Source organism: Narcine bancroftii, chromosome 8, assembly GCF_036971445.1.
Source record: "Narcine bancroftii isolate sNarBan1 chromosome 8, sNarBan1.hap1, whole genome shotgun sequence".
Taxonomy (NCBI): Eukaryota; Metazoa; Chordata; class Chondrichthyes; order Torpediniformes; family Narcinidae; genus Narcine; species Narcine bancroftii.
Window position 1 is genome coordinate 4,338,602 of NC_091476.1, and position 22,930 is coordinate 4,361,531.

Below are 22,930 nucleotides of genomic sequence, written 5' to 3' on the forward strand. Positions count from 1 at the left end.
ATGATCAAGGCATTTTTCTTGTCAATGTCCTCAATGGAGTGGAGACTGATATTGCACTGTTCACAACTCTGTACTCTTTTCCTGTCCTGTGCATTGGTACCTCCTTCGATTTGGATTTCAGATTTATTGTCAGAGAACATACATAACATCACATACAACCCTGAGATTATTTTAACTAAAGGTGAGGCAGAATCACCACTTATTGGTAGTGCAAAAAAAACTGCACTCGGCGTTCATATGAAAACAAAAAAAGAAATGTAAACTCTGCAATACAGGGAGAATTACGAGACTTGTTCATGACAATAAATTCTGATTCTGAGAGGAAAAAAAACACAATGAAGTGCAAAAGTAAGATCTTCAAATGAGTTCCTGATTTAGTTTGTGGTTGATGAGTCTGATGGTGGAGGGATGGTAGCTGTTCCTAAAACTGGAGGTACGAGTCTTGCGGTAACTATACCTCTTTCTTTTTTAAAATTTTTTTTTATTTTTCACACTATAAACCACATTGATCAAGATACATACATTTTCCTTTTCCAATATATAGTGTTGTTTTCTACCCTCCCTCCCTCTTCCCATCCCACCCTCCCTACCTCCCCTCCCATTCATTTAAAGTTCAGAATCTAAGATACATTAAACCCGTCAAACAATGTTGTCACTCAATAACAATAAACAAGAAATTCCACTGAGTCAGTTCTTTTCATTCTCTTCTCCTTCTGTCATTTTAGGTGATAGATGTCCCCGGTAGGTTTTCTCTATTATGTTTCATGTATGGCTCCCATATTTGTTCAAATATTGTAATGTTATTTCTTAAATTATATGTTATTTTTTTCTAACGGAATACATTTATTCATTTCTATATACCATTGTTGTATTCTCAAGTTATCTTCTAATTTCCAGGCTGACATAGTACATTTTTTTGCTACAGCTAGGGCTATCCTAACAAATCTTTTTTTGTGCACCATCCAAATCAAGTCCAAATTCTTTGTTACTTAGGAGGAAGATCTCTGGGTTTTTTGGTATATTGCTTTTTGTGATTTTATTTAATACCTGGTTTAGATCTTCCCAAAACTTTTCCACTTTCTCACAATCCCAAATGGCACTGTTGTTCCTTTTTCTTCTTTTTTTAAATTTTTTTTAAATTTTTCATACTATAAACCACACTGATCACGATACATACATTTTCCCTCTTGAACATATACAGTGTCGTTTTCTCCCCCCCCCTCCCTCCTCCCCTCCCTCCCTCCCTACCTCCCCTCCCATTCATTTAAAGTTCAGAAAATAGGATACATTAAACCCGTCAAACAATGTTGTCACTCAATAAAGACAAACAAGAAATTCCACTGAGTCAGTTCTTTTCATTCTCTTCTCCTTCTGTCATTTTAGGTGGTAGATGTCCCCGGTAGGTTTTCATGTATGGCTCCCATATTTGTTCAAATATTGTAATGTTATTTCTTAAATTATATGTTATTTTTTTCTAACGGAATACATTTATTCATTTCTATATACCATTGTTGTATTCTCAAGTTATCTTCTAATTTCCAGGCTGACATAATACATTTTTTGCTACAGCTAGGGCTATCCTAACAAATCTTTTTTGTGCTCCATCCAAATCGAGTCCAAATTCTTTATTTCTTATATTACTTAGGAGGAAGATCTCTGGGTTTTTTGGTATATTGCTTTTTGTGATTTTATTTAATATCTGGTTTAGATCTTCCCAAAATTTTTTCACTTCCTCACATGTCCAGATTGCATGAATTGTTGTTCCCATTTCCTTTTTACAGCGAAAACATCTGTCAGATACTGTTGGGTCCCATTTATTTAACTTTTGAGGTGTAATATATAGCCTGTGTATCCAGTTATATTGTATCATACGTAACCTCGTATTTATTGTATTTCTCATAGTTCCTGAGCATAACTTCTCCCGTGTTTCCTTCTTTATCTTTATGTTTAGATCTTGTTCCCATTTTTGTTTAGTTTTACCATTTGTTTCCTCGTTCTTCTTTTCTTGTAGTTTAATATACATGTTTGTTATCTATACCTCTTTCTTGATGGTAGCAGCAAGAACAGAGTGTGTGCTGGGCAGTGTGAATTCTTGATGATTGCTACAGCTGCTCCAACAGCAACATTTCCTGTAGACGTCCTCAATGGTGTGGGCCATTTTGCCTGTGATCAGTACCTTTTGCAGGGCTTTACGCTCAGGGGTATTGGTGTCCCCATACCAGACTGTGATGGAACTGATCAGCACACTTTCCACGATAGGAAGTAGAGGTGTTGACGTGCTTTCTTCATGATACCATGAGTGTGTCCAGACATAATGGTCACCACTGCGCAGCTGTAGAAATTTGGAAGTCTTTGGTGACCAAATCCCCTCAAACTCTCCCAAAGTGTAAATGATGACAAGCCACCTTTGTGATTGCATTGACATGGACCATTTAAAAGTTATCAGTATTCTTGATTAAATAACCACTCGATTATGTTTTTGTCATTTATTAAGAAATAAAATTAATGGTCAATGTCAGGAAAGGGAATGAGAAGCAAACAAATAGTTTAACATATCAGTTGAGAGCTGATGTCAAGAATCCAAGAGATTAAATAAAGCTGAGATACTCTATATAGACTGGAGAGTAAATATACAGCTGGCACAACTGAAATGGGGTGGAATGCATTAGAAGGAACTGTTGCCGTATTTCAACAGTCACCCAGTACAGCTGTTAATAACATATCCACCAAATTTTCTCTCCTGTTGGACAACATGATGATGGAATGCCAATTGATGGTACTGTAGAATTTTAAACTCTGGATGCCAGAAATCTGGACCACCCAAGAATCCAGAACTTTCGAAAACCCTCAAACTTCTGAAATTTAGTGGGCTTTTGTGTGTGTGTAAGCACCACAGCTGTACAGTGCCAACAAGTAGCCATGCTTGATGGCTTTATTTTTCTTTTAAACTGCTTGTTTTGATAAATGAAGCATGCTGTTTTGGCTAATGACTAAATTATTAAAACTTACATGTTCATCTCTTTATTCCTCCTCACATTTGAATTTAAAAAAATACTGCCTTAGAATCTGGACCAACCCAATCCCTGAGCAGTCTGGATTTTTGCCAGAAAATGCCAATTTTAACATCTCATACAATGTTGGAATACTAGAGATGGATGCTTGTATTTTTAATGCAATTTATTGCACAGGCAAAAAAAATTCTTGTAATCTAACTATAAATTTGTTTTTTTTTAAGTAGATTGTCTTAATTAACAATTGCAAATAGATACATTACAAGGTACATGTAAATACAGGGTTTCAATCCCTTTTCATCTTGTGCCCAGTGAGGAAGACGGTACGTAAATCTAACTTTTCAATCTATCTCTGGATTATCGTATAAAATTGTTGCCCTTGTAATGAATCCAGTATTTGTTATTTAGATGCGATTTGGAAAGGATTAAATTATGACGATTACATTAAGTAGAAGTACTCCTCTTTCATCTCAGTTTTCCCATAGCAAGATGAATTTATCTTGACTAGATTAGCTTTATTGTAAATCTGTAAAACTGAATTCTTTTCCTGTTGCAACCTCCCATTCCACCCGAGCCATCTACATTTTTTTTTACCCCAGGCACAGCAAAGGCTTTTTAAGATATTTTGCTTTTAATTAGTTCCACTTGCAATGGTAAACTTCCAAATGAGTATTAAGGATGTGTGTCAATGGCTGTTCCACCTCGGGTGAGTGAGCAGGATATTTAGGAGTGATTGCAACTTGTATCTCATCTCTTCTCTCTATACATTGGTGTCCCACTTAATTGTAATGCTGACTATGTCAGGATTTAAAGCCAGACACTTGACATGCTAGTGACCAGCTTGATTCTTTAATTGACTTCCATGCCAAGGCTGAAAAATAATCTATCTTAGATCCTAGACATCCAGAACAGATTAGCTCTTTCAAAAGATTTGCAAATCTTCTGCGTTTTTGAGGCAAAAGTGTGGGATTGGAAATTGAAATTATACCAGGGACAGAGAACTAACAAGGGCAGATGGATGGTAAAAGAGGCTTGAGGGACTGAACAGTCCACCCACTTGTGATCAAAATTTTCAGATGATCCCTCTCAGCTTTTTTCTGAGGTCCCCATGATCACAAAAGCTAGCCTTCAGCCAATTTGGTTCGCTCCACTTGGTAACCAGAAATAGTTAAGTGCATTGGATGTGGTAAAAGTACAGAAGTGAAGGAGTGCACTGAAGGTTCATGAGACAGATTCCTGGAATGATGAGGACAGACTAAGTTGACTAGGTTTGTATTTACCAGAATTTAGAAGAGAGGAAATTTGATAGAAAGAAACTCATTATTTTCACTTACCTTGGTGATACTTTGTATATATACCTTCCCTGTTATTTTAGATCTTTGAGGTCAAAGTTGCCCAGTTTAACTGGGCTGCTGAGATCTAACTTTTAAAAAGGCTATCACGATTGTCTACAACTCAATCTCAAGGAAGATCTGAGAATCCAGGCTTGCGCTCTCCTCTGAACACTACTAGTTAGACAGCATTGAAAGTCAAAGTTATGGCCATTTTATGTGGGCTGTGAAAGTAGGATTTCTGCTGGGGGAGGAAAATCACAAGAAAAGATGGCCAGACAACATTTCAATTGGTGGGGCATGAAGCGAGGAGAACCTCCGTTTGTGTTGAAGGGAAAAAATACAATCATTTAAAAATTGTAAATTATTAATTTTAAAATTGTGCACTCCCAAATAAATTTGTGGAACTACTTTGAGGGATTAGATTCTGTGTAAAACTAAAAATTGATCTTTTGTTCTGTTTCTCTTGGACCATGAAAAACAAAAGTAGAAATGGTTTCACCATCCTCACAAATACTAATGTGCATACTGCAGGAATCTACACTAACTTAAAAATATTATAGATTTAATATTTAGCGGTGGAGCCTCTGCTAAAGGATGCTGAAAACATGTCATTTGACTGTTCCTTTAACACATGAGTTCTGCCATGAGGGGAAAACTCTTGCTCAATATTAAATGATTTACTTAATAGAATAAACAATTAAAAGGAATACTGTTCAGCTTAGCACCAATCACTTGACAACAAATATGAGATACCCCCAATAATACTGTTGTTCTCAGTTGACTTTCATTGATTGAAACTGATGTAGTCTGTGCATTAACAAAACTTTGGTCAGTTATTCAACATATACTCATTTTATTTTGCAAATCTTGGACACAAATTGATTGCATATAGAAGCTTGTTCATTGGATGTAGATACACTCTTTCTAGCTGGGTCTCATAAGTTCTGGAGTCATAGAGATAAACACCATGGAAACAGACCATTCAGCCCAACTCATCCATACCAACCAGGTAGTCTGTCCAAATGCGGCCCACTTCCCTCCAAACCTTTCCTATACAAACACCTCTCCAACAGTTTTTTAAATACAGAAAGACCCCAACTTATTATGTCCTGACTTGCAATATTTCAAAGCTATGGTAGTCAGAAACAGGTCCGATGTTTCCTGCTTTTGTGACACAAGGCACTGTTTTGTAAGGTTTTTGTTTAATTTGTATCGTAATAAAGTTTTTCAGCATTTAAATGAAATGTAAATTAAACAATGGTTGTGCGCATTGTATAAAAAATTTAAATGAACAGAAAATGGCAGAGGAAGGTATTAAGGCTATTGTTTCTCTTTCCAATGCGAGTCCCAGATGGAACCCTATTGTAAGTAGAGGTCCTACCTGGACAAGTGATTGCAACGGTGATAACACCTGTTGCTGAAATGACTCCTGTTTGTAAATAGTCTGCAGGGAGCTGTTTAGAAACTGTATCACATGCAGAGTTGCTACTCCTGTTGCCAAAACTCTCAAATTCATAGAATCCTCTTCCACAAAATTGGAGCATTGGAATGATAAGATCTAATTAAATAGCACATTCCACATAATGCCCTGCATTCAAAGGTTTAAGGAAGTGTCCATCAGAGCAGTGCACAATTTCCATGCATTTCTAACTCCCCTGGAGGAACAGTGCTCATTACCCAAAAAATCAGATGGTGGATTTTGTACATGAAAATAGTTATGTTAATAACTAAATAGCTTGTTGGTTCAGCAGTTTGATGAAGGAATTTGCTCATGGCAGGCAAATGAGGTGAGGGGATCAGATTAATTCTTTTTGTGCCCTTCTCAGTTCATAATGTTACTTGGCAGAGATCATTGTTTCTAAATATTGCTTAGAGGATACAAAAAAGAAATCAATATCCACAGTGGTGTAGTGAACTCAATACCATCGACCATATGCATGAAGAAAGATTAAAATATGCAAAGCCATTCTGTTCAAATCCCAAAATGTTACTCAGCTGGTGCTTGAGACGTTTCTCATAGCTATTGAATCCTACGGTACAAACGTGGGGCGCATTGGCACACCACGTCCATGCCAACCACTAAACTTTCATCTGCACGGAACCCAATTACTAGCATTTGGTCCTGTTATGTCTCTTGAGTTACTTGGGAAGCTGAGGTGCAAGATTTCATTAACAGAAGACTTTCCTTACTCGTGCCTTCCACCATCTAATGAAAACCTGTTCACACACTCTTGTATTCATATACATGCGCCACACATTAGGGCACTACAGTTACTACAGTGAGAAGGGTGTATTCTCATGCAGTTACAAAATAGTTCACATCAACCTGACTATATAATACCCTCCTTCTCAAGGTAAAGAAAAATTTAGTGTTCTTTATCACTTTCTTTCCAGTGCAACTTAAGTAACTGAACTTATTCAATAACTTATTTATACAACTATTTTCAAATGGTTCTTACCAATATCATACTGGCGGCAGTATGTTCCTTCGCCATCTTGTGGATTTGGCTGTGACTGTTGGGCTCAGTGTTGCTGGTCCACATGGAGGTGATGTAGTTTGTGGTGCTTCACCTGACAACTGCTGTGTTGATGTTTCAGGATTAGTGGTTGTGATCTCTTCAGTTGATTTTGGTGTTGCAGGGGTCCATGTTTTCAACATCGACTTTTGAATATGCACATGCTGCCCTCTGAAGGGATCTGGCAGTGTTGGTACCTGTTTGTTATAATGCTGGTGTCCTTCTTCTTGCGTGTCAGCCAGTTCTGGTTTCCTCCTGATCTTCTGGAGGGTATATTTTGCTTGGCAGAGTTGTTTTATATCTCTTACCATTTAGAAGTTCTGCTGGAGACTTCAATGTCAGCCCTTAAAGGCGTTGCTCATAATGACAGAAAATCTGGGTATGTGTTTTATAGTTTGCACTCATCTTTCAATGAACCCATGACCCTTGGGGTAGTATGGAGATGATGTAGTGATAACAAACCCATACTCTGCAGCCAGATTTCTGATTTCTTGCAAAGTGAACTGTGTTCCATTGTCACAAATTATTTGCTCGTGTATTCCTTGTTCAGCAAGGAGGTCTCTCATTTCTGAGGTGATAGTTGATGCTCTCAGGTCTTTCACACTTTTGACAAATGGAAAGTGAAGAGTAATAACAGGCTACTATTAAATACCACTCTTGATTCTCAGTGAACAAGTCTACTCCCACTGTGCCATGGCCTGGCAGCTCCTTCATTGGAAATCATTTCCTCTTTTTGTTGTGCATTTCTGTTGATGCTTTTGAATATCTTCTTCACCTGGATCTCATAATTGACAGAGATCATCTGCAACTCCTGGCAGCTGTCCAGACCTAGAATTGCTGGTCCGCCTGCATCTACCACGTAGAACGTACAGAGGATGTTCTCTCCTCAGCTGCCTCATCATGGTTTCATGAATATGACATTTGCTGTTTTCAATGCATCATCTTTTGGATCCCCTTTTACTCTCTTCTCTAGGAACATCTGGTGGTAGAGTCTGAGTGGAAGGATGTTGCTTTGTGATCCAGTATCCAGCTTCACCTTTAGATTAAATATTGTAGGCTTGTTTTGGGTTATCCTCTGTATTTGAATCCTGTGTGCAACTCGATTCCTTCTTTCAGCTCACCCGCCTTCTTGTGAAGGTGTATGGATTCGACGTCAGAGTCCTCATTGGGGTTTACTTTTATGTGGTGGATTTAGTCTTTCTTCACTGTTTTCTTCAAACCAGACTTGCACATCTTTGCCAAGTGCTTTGCTTTACCAAAGGCTCTACATTCAGAACCATATGCGGGGAATTTGTTTCGGTCTTCAATGGAGTGTTGTCTGTCACACTTCCTGCAGGTCTTATGGGTTTGCACGTTTCTGATTGTGGGCTTTATAGCGTCAACCCTTCTCTTTGCTGGGGGTGGGTCTGCATCGATAGGGATTTCATTTGCATCCTCGTGGCTTCAAAGTCTATAGCTTCGTCCAACTTCAACCTCTACTTCCCTATTAGAGACTTTTGCACTTCGGGATGGGCACTCCCCCATATCAGTTGATCAACTAATATTTCCTCTATATCTAGCAACAATTTTTAGCCTAGTGAGGAAGTGATCCACAATTTCATCAGTTTCTTGCCTTAAGCCTTGAAGTTCATAGTGTTTAATTCTATGATTAGACCTGGGTTCAAGGTGAGAAGCAAACATTGTGAATATCTGCTCCCCACTATTAAATAAGTCAAGGCCTCGCTCCCCCATCCAGAGAAGTATATAATTGACCTTCTCCTCTGCTGTCGCATTTTTAAAATAGCTTTTCAATGCTAAATTACACTTTTGCTGAAACTTTAAACCATTCAACAATCTCTTCAGCCTCCCCGTCCATCACTGGGTGAACTGCTGTTGCTCCAGCCATTTTTTTTCCCCAGTAATTTTTTTTTTCTCTTCCCCTTGTATTTCAGTGACTTACAATCAATTGCATGGCTTTATTCCTGTTCTCTTATATTACTGCCACCATGCTATGACTCTTGAGTTACTTGGGAGTCTTCTTAAATAACTTAGAGATGAGAGATTTCATTAATAGAAAAGACTACTTACTCATGCCTTCCACCATCTAAGGAAAAACCGCTCACACACTAGTATACATATTCATAAGCTTCACAGTGGTGCACTACATTTACTACAGTGAGAAGGTTACACGGTTACAAAATAGTTCACATTATCCTGACTATATAACAGTTCCTTAGCCTTCAATGCCTTGGCAATTTTAGTTCTTGTTCACTTACTTCTGAATAACACACTCCCTTCACAGTCTATTCAAGGAGTATGTACCAGATTCCAAACACACTCTTTCTGAGATCCTAAATGTCTTATTGCTAACCTAATTTTAGATAGCTCTGCTATGGTAAAAAGTTTCCAACTAGAAGTTTATAAAATCACAAGAGACATTGATGGGTAGACAACCAGAATTTTTCCTGAGGGTTAACGCTTCACACACGAGAAGATGTGTTTAAAATGCAGAGAAAGTATGGGAGAATTTTTTTTAAATGTAGAGACCTCCCAGTAGTTTACCATTTCAGTCTGTATCACACTCCGACAACCACATATTTGTCCGTGGCCTTTTATGCACTGTTCCACTTGCAAATTGGAGGAACACCATCTTATTTTCTGTCTGGGTGCTCTGCAGCCAGATGGCATTAACATTGACTTTTCCTGTTTCTGTTAACCTGCTCTCCTCTTCCATCTCCCCCCTTCCCTTCCCCTTTCCAGCTCTCCTCCCTCACTCCCTTCCCCAAACCATCTCTCCTCCTCTTGAAGTCTGCTGTCCTCTCCCTCCATTTTCCACCTATCACCTCCTGCCTTGTGACCTCCCCTTCCTGCCCCCACACTTTTGTTCAGACTGTTATGAGCCCAGAAGTCGCCAAAATCCAGCAGCAATAAAAATTCACCGAGGCAAATGGTTACTTAAACAAAAGTTACTTTTAAATTTCTTTAAACATAAAAACAGGATCAAACTTTAACTTATTACTATTAACTTAACCTCACTTAACCCCTTTCTAATTCTAAGTGCACGTGTTTGTAAATGTGTGTGTAAATTCAGAAAAGTCCTTTGGTTCACAGTCCAATCTGACTTCTCATTCCTCCAAGTTCACTGGTTGCAGCAATTCTTATACTGTGGACAGAATTTAACATTTATAAAGTTCACCAGGCTTTGGTGCTTGAAAGGTAAATGGTAACCGCTCAGGAAGGTTCTTGTCAATTTTCAGAGAGATTTGTTGCTCATTGGACCCACACAAACGGATTCCTTCTGATCAGGCACTTCAGTGTCTTGCCGAAGAAACTTGCCCCATCAAGGTTTTCCAGATGAAAACCTTTCTTTCAGGTCACCACGGAGTTCCTCTTTGTTTCCCATATCTCAGGCTAAACATTATACAGCCACTATCTCTTCGTGTATGAACCACAAGGGCTTTGAATAGGCTGAACTCAGAACTCACAACCCATTTTCAAAATTGGGTTTTCTAACAAGCTTCCAAAAGCCATTGCAGAAAACCAGCATTATCTCTCTCTCTCTCTCTCTGTGTCACACTTAGAGAAAAAAAACCTGTTTGACTCTTTGCTTGAAAAACCACATGATCTTCTTAGACAGCAAACTGCATTCAGACAGACTGTGGCACCGGACCCAATCTTCTGAGTCTGTTCATCTGTTGCTTTCCAAAGCAATAATCCATTACTCCACAGCATGACCAATTGACACCTACTGGTGAAGTCCTTTAGCAAAGCAGTTAACATTGTCTTCACAAAGGCACTCGGCGCCTGGACTGTCTGGCTTGAGCCAAGCTCTTGCATTTTAAATGAGATCTGTTTTGAAGTGTTTGTGACCTACACTAAAAAAAACCCCACAATTTATCTCCATTAAAACAAAATATAATATAATCTGTCACAGGACACTTACCGATATTTTCCCATACCTTGATGAAGGCTCAAGCCCGAAACATAGATTATGTATTTTTACCTTTGCTATATAAAGGACACCTTTATATAGATTTGACCTGCTGAGTTTCTCCAGCTTTGTGTTTTTACTTCAACCATGGTGTCTACAGATTTTCATGCTTTACCCCTAGAACATGAGTCGAGAATGGTTGAAGCACACACAGCAGTAGCATTTGAGGCTTCAAATACGGTAGATGCATGAATATAAAAGAAATTGAGGAATATCTATCATGTGCAAGCAACAGTTTTAGTTTGATTTGGACATCCTATTCAGCACAGATACATGGGCCGAAGGGCTGTTCCTTTGCTGCACTGTTTCAATGTCAATTGACATTAATCAGGACCTTAATAGTTTTGCTTATGGAGGTGAAAGTAAGCTTTCTTGGATTATTTTAGCTCCACTTTGCCTCCTAAGAGCAGAGTCTCAAAAGCCTATTATCTCATTTTATTAAGAATGATGCTGTCAACTTAATCAATCTAAAGTGGTTAGTGCTCATGCATTGAACGGCTTCTGGCAGCACGCAGAGTAGACACATAGAGCAACTAGGCTATTTCTGCATACTGGCCTATGTCCCATTTTAATCTCATACAGGTGAACAAGGAGCAAATGCTGAAAAAACTCAGCAGATGAAGCACCGTCTGTGGAGAGAAAAATCGAGTTAACATTTCATCTTATTGACCCGACTTCAACAGTTTTTGATGTTAAAGCTGAAGAGCATGAAGTCTTCTCCATACTCCCCCACCAATGTTACTTAAAGTGGTCATAAAATAATTGGATTACTTCTAACTGTTGGTGTAATTATATGTACTTTTGGAACTTTTCTGTACTTGGGCAGGATCTGTCTGGCTGATGCTGAAGAACATTCTTGTTCATTTCCAAGCCTATACAGATCATGACAAGCTGCTAAAGAAGGAAATATGGGGTTAACCACATTGGTAGGAAGCATTAAAAAATCAGAACTTATATTTAAATGGTGTGAGATGATTGAATGCTGGTGTTTAGAGTGAACTGGGTGTCCTGGGACAAGAAACACAAAGTTAGCAATGTGGTTACAGCATGTTATAATGAAGTAGAATAGATTGGTGGCCTTCCCTGGCTGGAAGTATAACATATAGAATTTTTGCATACAATACTCCAAGTGTGGTCACACCAAAGCCCCACGGTGTTGGTGAGACCACATCTGGAGTATTGCTTACAGTTTTAGTTTTCTTAGAGAAAGGATCATCTACCCTGCTTCTCACAATATAAGACCACCCCTTGGCCTCTTTCACTCAAGAGAATAAAGCACCAGTCTATGCAACGTCTCCCAATAACTCAACTCCTCCAGCCCTGGCAGATCCTGGTGACTCTTTGCACAGCTTCCAATGTATTGATGTCCTTCCTATAGTTGGGTAACCAGAACTGCACACAGTATTCCAAATGTGGCTTCACCAACACCTTATACAGCTTAATCATGAGTTCCTTTTCTATTCTATAGCAAACCCAATTAAGACCAGTGTGCCACAAGTTTTCTTCATCACCTTATCCACCCGAGTTGCCATTTTCAAAGAATTATGCACCTGTACCCCTAGCTCTCTTGTTTTACCACAAGTCTAGGGCCCTACCATTCACTGAACAAGTCCTGCCCTGGTTTGATTCATCAAAATACAACACTTCATACTTGACAAAGTTAAATTTGCCACTCCTTTTCTCACCTATCTTAATAGATCCTGATGTGAACATAGATATCCTTCTTCACTGCCTATTATATGACCAATTTTGGTATCATACACAAATTTACTAATCAAGTTAGCTACATTGCTATCCATATCGTTAATATAGATTACAAACAGCAGGTCACCCACTACTGACACCTGTAGCACACCATTGGACACAGGCCTCCAATCAGAAAAAAACATTCCTCCACTACTTCCCTTTGCTTCCTTCCACTGAAGGCAGTTTTGAATCCCAACTGGTCAGCTCACCTTGGATCCCATGTGATTTAAGCTTCCAGACTAACCTGCCAATGGGACATTGTCAATGGCCTTGCTAATGTCCACTGCCCTGGCTTCTTGGTAATTTTTTTCTTAAACGCCATTATATGTGAAGTATGATCTACCACGCACTAATCCATGCTGACTGTCTCCAATCAGTCCCTGATTATCCAAATGCCAGTAGTCCCTGTCTCTTAGAATCCCTTCCATCAATTTTCCAACCAGTGATGTCAAGCTCACTGGCCTATAATTGCCTGGCTTGTCCTTGCTGCCCTTTGTAAATAACAGCCATCCAGGCAGTTTGCCTAGTGCCAGAGAGGAAATTATCTCAATAAGGGGCTCCTCAGTTTCTTCCTCAGCTTCCCACAAGGTGTGAGGATACATGGGGAATTCTCCACTTTATTGTGCTCCATGACTGATAGACCTCCTCTCTGGTAGTTCTAATATTGCTCAGCACCTCACTTCATTTTCTCTAATTCCTTGGCTTCCACAATCTCCTCCACAGTGAAGACCAATGAGAAGTATTCATTCAAAATCCCATCCATCACCTGTGGTTCCACACAAAGATGGCTTTGTTGGTCTTTAATGGAACAAATCCTATCCATAGCCACCTTTTTAATCTTAATTTATCTGTATAACTATTGAGATTCTCCTTTATCCTGTTCACCAACTCTGTCTCATATCATCTTTTTTGCCCTCCTGATTTCCCTCTTAAGCAAACTTCTACACCTTCTGTGGTCATCAAGGGATTCGCTGGATATGAACTTAAATCTGACATAGCTTCCTTTTTCCTGACCAGAGCCTCAATATCCCTCAGTACATAAAACTACTGGAGAAACTCAGCAGGTTATGCAGCATCCATAGAAAACAAAAGGTAGTTGACATTTCAGGTCTCAGCCTTTCTCCATGAGAGATGAACATCAGGTAGAGACACCAAAATAAAAAGGTGGGGTTGGGGGGGGGGGGGGGGGGAATGCGGGATAGCAAGGAATAGGGAAGGGGAAAAAAAAGCTGAGAAGTGAAAGATAGCCCCTCCTATCTATACCCAGTGTGTTGGACCATGCTGCAGAACTGATGTCCCTGAACACCAATACTAGGTACACATTGCCACAGACTGCACAGTACCTACTCTCCCTCATACATGCCTCGATGAACTCAGGAATTTTCCACATACAGAAAGGATTTGATTGCCTTGACATGCAGCCACTGCATGATGACAGTTGGGCATCAATTGGATGAACAACTTGGAAATGGCTGATCACCTAGCAGTGGTCACATTTTTGTGTTTATTCTCTGTTTCAATGATATTTGACTCACCAGGGTAAGCCAAGAGCCGGCTACTAAGTGACAAAGACTGCATTGAGGATGTGGCTCATGAGTTCTGCTGTGAACCCATTATTCTTGAAAGGCATTCATACCAAAACCACCCTTCTGTCACAGAGAATGATTTAGAGCTGATTACTGCAATCCTCAAGCAATACCTTTACTGACTGGAAGATCATGAGACAATACAGAAAGGAGATTGAGAGGCTCGTGTCTTGATGCTAAGGTAACAACATCTCTCTCAATGTCAGCGAGAGAGGCGATGAGCATGGGCTGCAAAAAAGGGGATAGAGCCCATAATCTCTGCCCACATCACGACAATGAAGAGGAAACAGTAGATAGCTTCAAGCTCCAATGGGCAAACATCTCCACACTGTCACATCTACTTTCATTGAAGATCGTGGAAGTTTGGGACCTTTCCTATGTCACTCAGCAACCTCCACACACAGGGGCAGCATTGAAAATACATTAGCTGGGAGCTTCCCTGTCCAAGAAGGTGGTGAATGCAGTATACCCAAATCAACTTCTATTGATGCCATCTGCATTACCTGCTGTTTAGGTAAGGTGACCAATATACTGAAGGACCCAACCCTCTAAGTATGGAGGTGAGGAACAGAAGGGGGGGGGGGGGGGGAGTTTGGTAGAGATTTGGCAGGAACTGAAGGTATAAGGAGCCTGTAATATTGACAGTGATTAAATACCAATGGTCCAGCCATTCTCTGCAGAGTTCAGATATTTGATGATGCAGTTTTGTGCTGAGATAAGGGAAGTGGAGGCTTCCAGAACTCAAATGTGGACTGGGATTTATGGATCCTCTTTAGACCCAGTTCATCCTGTAATTCCATTAGTTCTATTTCCATCGCAGATGAACCTGTAACCAGAGGGCTGGAAATTCGACAACTATCACTGATCACATCAATCAGGAATAGATTTACAAAGAAAGGCGAAGTAGGGCTTCATCTTCTACAAGACCTCACACCTGACTCGGACTGGGCCTAGGTGAGAATACAGAGTCAGGGCAGCGGGAGTCTGCCTGGTCTCAGCCAATAAATTTCCACAAGCAGCACATTGTACTACAAAGAGATGAATGTGGCTCACAAGCTGCATTTTGGCTACCTCTGCCATAGGCCTTTATATCCCATTTTATTCTTTCTGAATTGCTAGTAACTCAATTCCCCAAAGTTTTAACCATTCATCAATACACTAGGACCAAATTATAGGGGACAAATAACTACCAATTTGCACAATTATTGGGATATGGGGGGGAAATCAGAGGCCCAGAAGAAATCCACATGGTCACAGGGAGAATGTGCAAACTCTATGAAGGCAGGATCGGAGGTCAGGATTGAATCTTGGTTATTGGACCTGTGAAGCAGCAGCACTCCTTGCGGCCCCACGTTGTGGTTTTCAGTGCTCCAGGAGCTTTAACTCTACAAAAGGCTCACGGAGGCAGCACATATTTTTTTGTGTTCCTGGAAAATTGAAGCACCTGAGCAAAGCCCCAGTCATCAATGTATGTTTTCCAATGGGACTGAAAGTGTTCATTTTAGAGGATTATTGTTCCCAGGTCTGATGATGTTTCTATGCTTATAAGCTCCATCCTTCAACTTCAGGCCTCAATGTTATTCTTGCTTTCAAAGATTAATTCCTTGGATGGGAGTTGCATGCTAGCATTTACATGCAAGGAACCAGGCTTCACCTGTTGTAGGCTCCTGGAAGTTCTCACTCCCATCTGTATGGTTCCAATATCCTGATCATGCACATCAACCTCCTCCCCCTCCCCCCCACACAGTCAATGTTTAGGGTCAAGACCCTTCATATCTCACAAGTAGTTAAGAAAAAAGTAGTAAATGGCAGGCCTTGCTAACATTGTTCCACTCATGAAAGTATAGAAAATAACTTATTTCAATAAAATCTCTTATTCTGCTTTACAGAGACATCAATTAGAAAACATTTGATACAAAGCCTCAAAATTAGCTATTAGTAGATGAGATAAAAATCTTGGCTACAGATAAGCTTTAATGGATTGTCTTACAGGAGCCAAAATGGTTTTGAGCAGAAATTCCAGCAGAAATTGGCACATGGCAGACATGGCTATATCAATGAAAATTCAAACTAACTGACCTAAGCACACATGAACATTTATGTGAGTTTTACATTAAACGTAAAGAGAAAATGTTGTAAATCTTCAGCTTGTTAGATAGCATCTATGGAGAGAGATATTTTAGGTTTATGATCTTTCATCAGCTAGACCTGACATGAGGATTTCTAGCATTTTTTGCTTTTATTTCAGATTTACATTAACTGGAGATTCTTTTTGCTTTTTGCATTAAATTTTACATTGATGTGTTCAAAGTTTATACAATGTTTCCATTTTTAAAAGGAAATTAGGTACCTGAATTTTTCGGTACCATAAATGCATCTGCCGTTTGGCCAAACATACTTCAGGGCAAGAGTGTAATCAGCTAACTTGCTTCCAAACCTTCATCAATATGAATCTGAGCTCTCTGCAGGGTGAACCCAAGACTAAAGTATTTGCAAGTCCTTACAGTTTCTGATCTGATCTCCTGCATTATACTTAGGATCTTGAAGCAAGACAGTAGTGAGAAGCTCAGCAGATTAGTGCATCAAACCTGTATCACATTGTGCCATTACAAGATTGTGTTCCATTAATTGGCTATGTCCAGATGAAGTCTAGCTCCATGAATGAAGAAGTACATGGAATTTGCAAAATTTCGAGAATCTTAGCAGCACGGGCAGGTGTTACAGTGTTAGCGACCAGGATTTGAAATGGGACTGTCTGTAAAATGTTTGTATGTTTTCCCTGTGTTGGTGTGGGTTACCTCTGTGTGCTTCAGTTTTCTTCCACCATTCAAAATGAACTGGAGTTGTAGGTCAATTGGGTTTAATTGGCGGCACAGGGTCATGGGTCAGAAGGGTCTGACTAAAAAAAATCTAACTTGTGGTGCTATCCAACATACAATGACAACTGAACAAGTTGACGTATCATATATTTTGGCATACAAGACGACCTTTAGATTGGTTGGGTCCCCATATTCAGCCTCATTTTCATGGTTTTATCATTTATCGGGTGTACATCGACCCCCACCCCCAATTTTCTGCAAGGAACGTGCTGTAGACTGGTATCGGGGCCTCACTGCAAAAACCCAAACTTTGTTACAACACGCCAATTGCCAAGTAACAGATCTATAAATGAAGCAAGCAAGTAAAAGATGCCAAACGGAGCTGGGTCCGAGTCTTCAGCATCAGCTGCATCTGGAGTCGGCAACTCCATTCTCAACATTGGATGCGGTGCTCTCTGCATTGAATAAGTCACCTCACTGCCCAGATGTGCTTGGTGCAAGAACCATGGCTTTGTGTCGGCTCCCGGACAGGAGTGGGGACCTTGGGCTCTCGGTGGGTATGTTGGGCTCCTGGCAGGAGCAGGGACCTTGGGCTCCTGGGCAGGATTGGGGACATTGGGCTCTACAATTGTAAAATGTCTGGGTAGATTATGGTGGTGCCCAGCAGTGGGGAGGTGTCGGGAAGTGGTGGCACTGGCAGTGGGGAGGTACTTGGGTCGTCTTATATGCCAAATCTATGCCAAGTAGTTTTTTTTTTAAAAGAGTTGAATTTAAAGTCTCATTTTTGTTTCTGGCATACAAGTCAACCCTTGACTTTTGATTGCTTTTTGAGGATTTCAGGCAGTCTTTTGGGAGATGTGGTTTAGATTAGGAAATTAAAATGGTTTTCTGTTCAAGATAATAATAAGGCCTGCTGCTTAAATTGCCTCTTCAAGTTGCCATTTCACTGGAAAATCCTTATTGATGGAATGTTTCACATCCTGATCAAAAATCTTACCCAAAAACTCATGAAAATTCGCAAATATCAGAATACAGTCAGAGTTCTGGAGTTACACCTAGATAGATTTGCACGTGATGTGGAGCTAGTGAGACTGAACATCTTTTAATTGTGTGATTTTCATTTTTTCCATTAATACTGTCAAACCAGCGTTCTTTTTAACAATTGTAAAAAAAAATACCAATACAACATCTGCTCATTAATGCAGGGCGGAAAGGCTGGGGAGGGGATGCTGTGTGAGGCAGGAAAGTGGGAAAACAAACTATATCTCTCTCTCTCTCTCTCACCAGTGAACTCTGCATTATCATTGGATTTCACATCCCAGGGTACTACTTGGTGCCTATCATCTGTAACTGTAGATTTTATTTGGTATTTACCCACAGCATGAATTTATCTTTTATGATTTACTGAGGGCATGTAATTTTATTGAAACACATGGCTGGAATGGAATGTGCAGCTGTGAATTGTGGTCTTTGGGACTGGCTTAAATGTTCATTAAGAAAGTACTGCTTTCGGTGTTTGTTCACTACATCTGCTAACCCTTTCACTAACACTAAAAATGAACATCAAGTTAGATTTTTAACTTTTTTTTCATCAATTAACAGTATTAGAACAATAATGTTATTTGCATAACACAGCTGTGATTCATAAAGCAAATGCTGTAACCAACTGCGGAAGTAACAACTTTTCTTATTTTGGATAGGCTATGAGTATATGAAAATCTTGTCTGGTCAGCTTTGGCCTGTGGTATTCTTCATCACAGGGTTTGCAACACTAAGAAAGATTGTGGTTATGCAAGGAAAGCAGACTATTAGTGTTGGTTATAAATTCTCAAGCCTTAGATCTAATGCTGATTGATGGTTTCATGAAAATTAATATGATGGTTTTACTCTTGAAAGACAAATGTTGGGATTTGTTCATGGACTTGCAACACATGGGAATTAAAGTAGTCTGCTCTGACAATTCGACCCATGTTGCAATTCAGATGTTTAATTCAATACACGAGTTACTTAAAGGGGAAGAGATGGGAGGAAGCATTTTCGATATCAGGGGAATGCAACATTTCACTTGTGACTGGCTTCTTCCTGCCATTGCACAGTTGTGTACTTACTTTTGTTGGGAGAGGTACCGGCCGCCACTGATAACGTAAGTGATACAACATGTGGGGGAATAGTGTGCATGCGTGGGTGTGTTAAGTGTCAGTCTACGGGTGATGGATCTCAGATGCAGGAGAGTGAGGGTGTCAAGATCACCCGTGTGGCAGTGATCAGAAGAGTTTAACTGGGTGGTGTTTGGGGAATTGGGTCTAGTGGATAATAATGAAAGAAACGAGTGAGTGTATTCTTTATTTGTTTGTAAGCTGTGGTGAATCAGTGCCGTTACAAGTGGTGACCCCACGAGTTCACAGTATCTTCTAATTTAAAATGGATAGTGATGAGGTTAAACCCCTTCCAGGAGCTGTTGGGGAGGGAGGTCCAACTAGAGATTCCCCACTTCTGAAGAAGAGTTTTGGCTGAAAATATCAATTATTCTTTTTCTCCCACCGATGCTACTTGACCTGCTGAGTTTCTCCAGCAGATTGTGTTTGGCTACTCAGCATCCAAATTTATTTATCATGTTATGATGGCACTTATGCCGAGATGTGCTACTTTGTCTAAGTTGGAGGCAACACTCAACTTGCCAATAACCTACAGTCTAGTTTGTTTGGTTATTGGGGTGTCCTTGGGGGTGCCTTTTGGTTGAAAAAGCATTCTTTGCTTCACTTTGTTTAATTTGATTTCCACAAAGTGCAAGTAAATCTGGAAGTGTGTGCATGAGAATTGACAAATGGGCATTTGGAAGTTAAATATTTCTTACTGCCTTCAAGATAGGACTGAGTTTAAATCAACTTTTTTCAAAGGGGGCCACGGACTGAAATCATAAAATATTTTGATGTCATTTAAGTAGTCAGAAGTACAGAAAAAAAAATCTAAACTTGACTGCTTCAAAAGAAAGGGGACCCATAAACTTTGAGCAGAAACCTCCTCAGTTGGGGCCTCATCAGCAACAATGATGAGCTGTACAACAGAGAAGAGGTGGAAAATCTTGTGAAAAGGTGAGAGAGTAACATCCTGAGTCTCAATGTGGACAAGACGAAGGAAATGATGGTGGACTTCAGGAGGACCAGGAATGACTTCCCTCCACGACACATCAACAACTCTGTAATGGAGAGCACCAAATTCCTTGGCGTTCACTCAATTTGTGACCTTCTATAGACACACAACATCTGCTCACTTGTCAGGAAGGCTCAACAGCAACTGCACTTCTTAAAAAGACTGACACGGGCAAGGCTACAGGCCACTATTATGTCAACCTTCCACAGAAGCACTATCGAGAGCGTCCAGGCCAGTTGTGATATGGTTGCTGCAAAGAAATAGATTGGAGTTCATCCAAAGGACAATAAGAGTGGTAGAGGATAACTAGAGCCTCCCTCCCCCCACTGATGTGATCTACCAGTATCATTGTTTGAAGAAGGCATGCAAATTGCTTCCAAATGGTCATTTCCACCCTGCATACAGCATCTTTAAACTGTTCACCTTGGGAAAGAGATCCAGGAGGATCAGAGCCAGCACCACCAGGCTGAGGATCAGCTTCTCCCCATGGACAGTGAGAACAGCTAAACCAATGATAATCACAACACAGAAACAGGCCCCATGGCCGTTCTAGTCTGTGATGAACTATTTTTTCTACTTAATCCCACTGACCATAGGCCTCCATACCCGTCCCATCCATAAAACTATCCAAATTTTTCTTAAATGTTAAAATTGAGCCCGCATTCACCACTTCAGCTGGCAGCTCATTCCACACTCTCACTACTCTCTGGGTGAAGAGGTTCTCCCAAATGTTCCCCCTTTCACCCTTAACACATGTCCTCTGGTTTGTATCTCACCTACGATCAGTGGAAAAAGCCTGCCTACATAACTCTGTCTACACCCCTCATAATTTTAAATACTCCTATCAAATCTCCCCTCATTTTTCTACATCCAGTGAAAAAAGTCCTAACCTATTTAACTTTTTGCTGTAATTCACTTCCTGAAGTCTGGACAACATCCTAGTAAACCTTCCTGCACTCTTGCAATCCTATTGATAACTTCCCTGTAGTGAGGTTACCAAAACAGCACATAGTACTCCAAATCTGTTTTATACAACTACTATACATCCAATTCCTATATTCTATACCAGTGGTTCTCAACCTTTTTCTTTCCACTCACATACCACTTTAAGTATTCCCTATGCCATAGGTGCTCTGTCATTAGTAAGGGATTACTTAAGGTGATGTATGAGTGGAAAGAAAAAGTTTGAAGACCATTATTTTAATGGTACCTAATTGACTCATTATGTGCATGGTTTCATAACTCCAAAGGAAAAAGGCCAAAGATAACTTTTCTCAAGCAAAATATTTCAGTAACAATTGGGTCTAGAGCGTGATTCTCTCACTTCCCTGTCCTTCCCACTTATCTACTATCTTAAGCCATCCCTTACTAATCACAGAGCATCAATGGCATAGGGATTACATAAAGTGCTATGTGAGTGGAAAGAAAAAGGTTGATTACTACTGCTCTATATTTTGATTTATGAAGGGTGACATGCCAAAAGCTCTCTTTACAATACTATTTTACTCTGACACTTTTAGGAAATTATGTACCTACATTCCCAGATCCCTCTGTTCTCCCACATTCCCCAGTGCCTGACCATTTACCGTGTATGTCCTTTCTTGGTTTGTCCTTCCAAAATGCAACACCTCACACCTGTCTGCATTAAATTCCATCTGCCATTTTTCACTCCATTTTTCCAGCTGGTCCAGATCCCTCTGCAAGCTTTGAAAGCCTTCATCGCTGTCCAAAACACTTCCAATCTTTGTGTCATCTGCAAACTGGCTGACCAAATTTACCATATTATCATGCAGATCATTGAGAGAGATGACAAACAACAATGGTCCCACACGGTCCGCTGAGGCACCCCAGTATTCACAAGGCTTCCCGTATTGCCATTATCAAATCCACTTTACATGAATACTGAGAATGAAAACCGAAAGTCTGAACCTTCTTGACGACCCTCTCATGTGCGACCATGTAAAAGGTGCATTTAGACAACATCTACAGCCTTTCCATCATCCATATTTCTGGTAAACTTGAAAAACTATCAATTGGTTAAACATGACAAACCACGCACAAAGCCATGATGACCATCCTTAATCAGTTCCCTGGCTATCCAAATACTTGTATACTTGATTCCTAAGAACACCATCCAATAATTTACCTACTACTGATGTCAGGCTCACCAGGGTTGCTCTTGGGCCCTTTTCAGACAAAGGAACATGAGCTACCCTCCAATCCTCCAGCACCACACCATGGCCAAAGACATTTTAAATATTTCTGCCAGAACCCCTGCAATTTTTACACTAGCCCCCATCAAGGTCTGAGCAAATATCTTGTCAGGCCATGGGGACATCCATACTTATCAAGACAGCAAGCACCTCCTCCTCTTTAATCTGTATAGGTCCATGACCTTACTGCTTGTTTTCCCAACTTCCCTGGTCTCTGTGCCAGTTTCCTGAGTAAATACATGCAAAAAAAACCATTAAAGATCTTCCTCATCTCTTTGGCTCCATACATTGTCGCCTACGGATCTTCAAGACAACCAATTTAGTCTCTTCCTATCCTTTTGCTCTTAATGTACCTGTAGAAACCCTTAGGATTTTCCTTCACATTGTCTGCCAAAGCAACCTCATGTCTTCTTTGACCCTCATTACTTTCTTGAGATTTTTCTTGCATTTAAAAAATTCTCCTCATGTACTTAATTTGCTCCATGTTGCCTATACCTGATACACACCTCTTTCTTTTTCTGAACCAGATACCCAATATTCCTCAAAAACAAAGGTTCCCTGTGCCTGCTACCTTTGACTTTAATC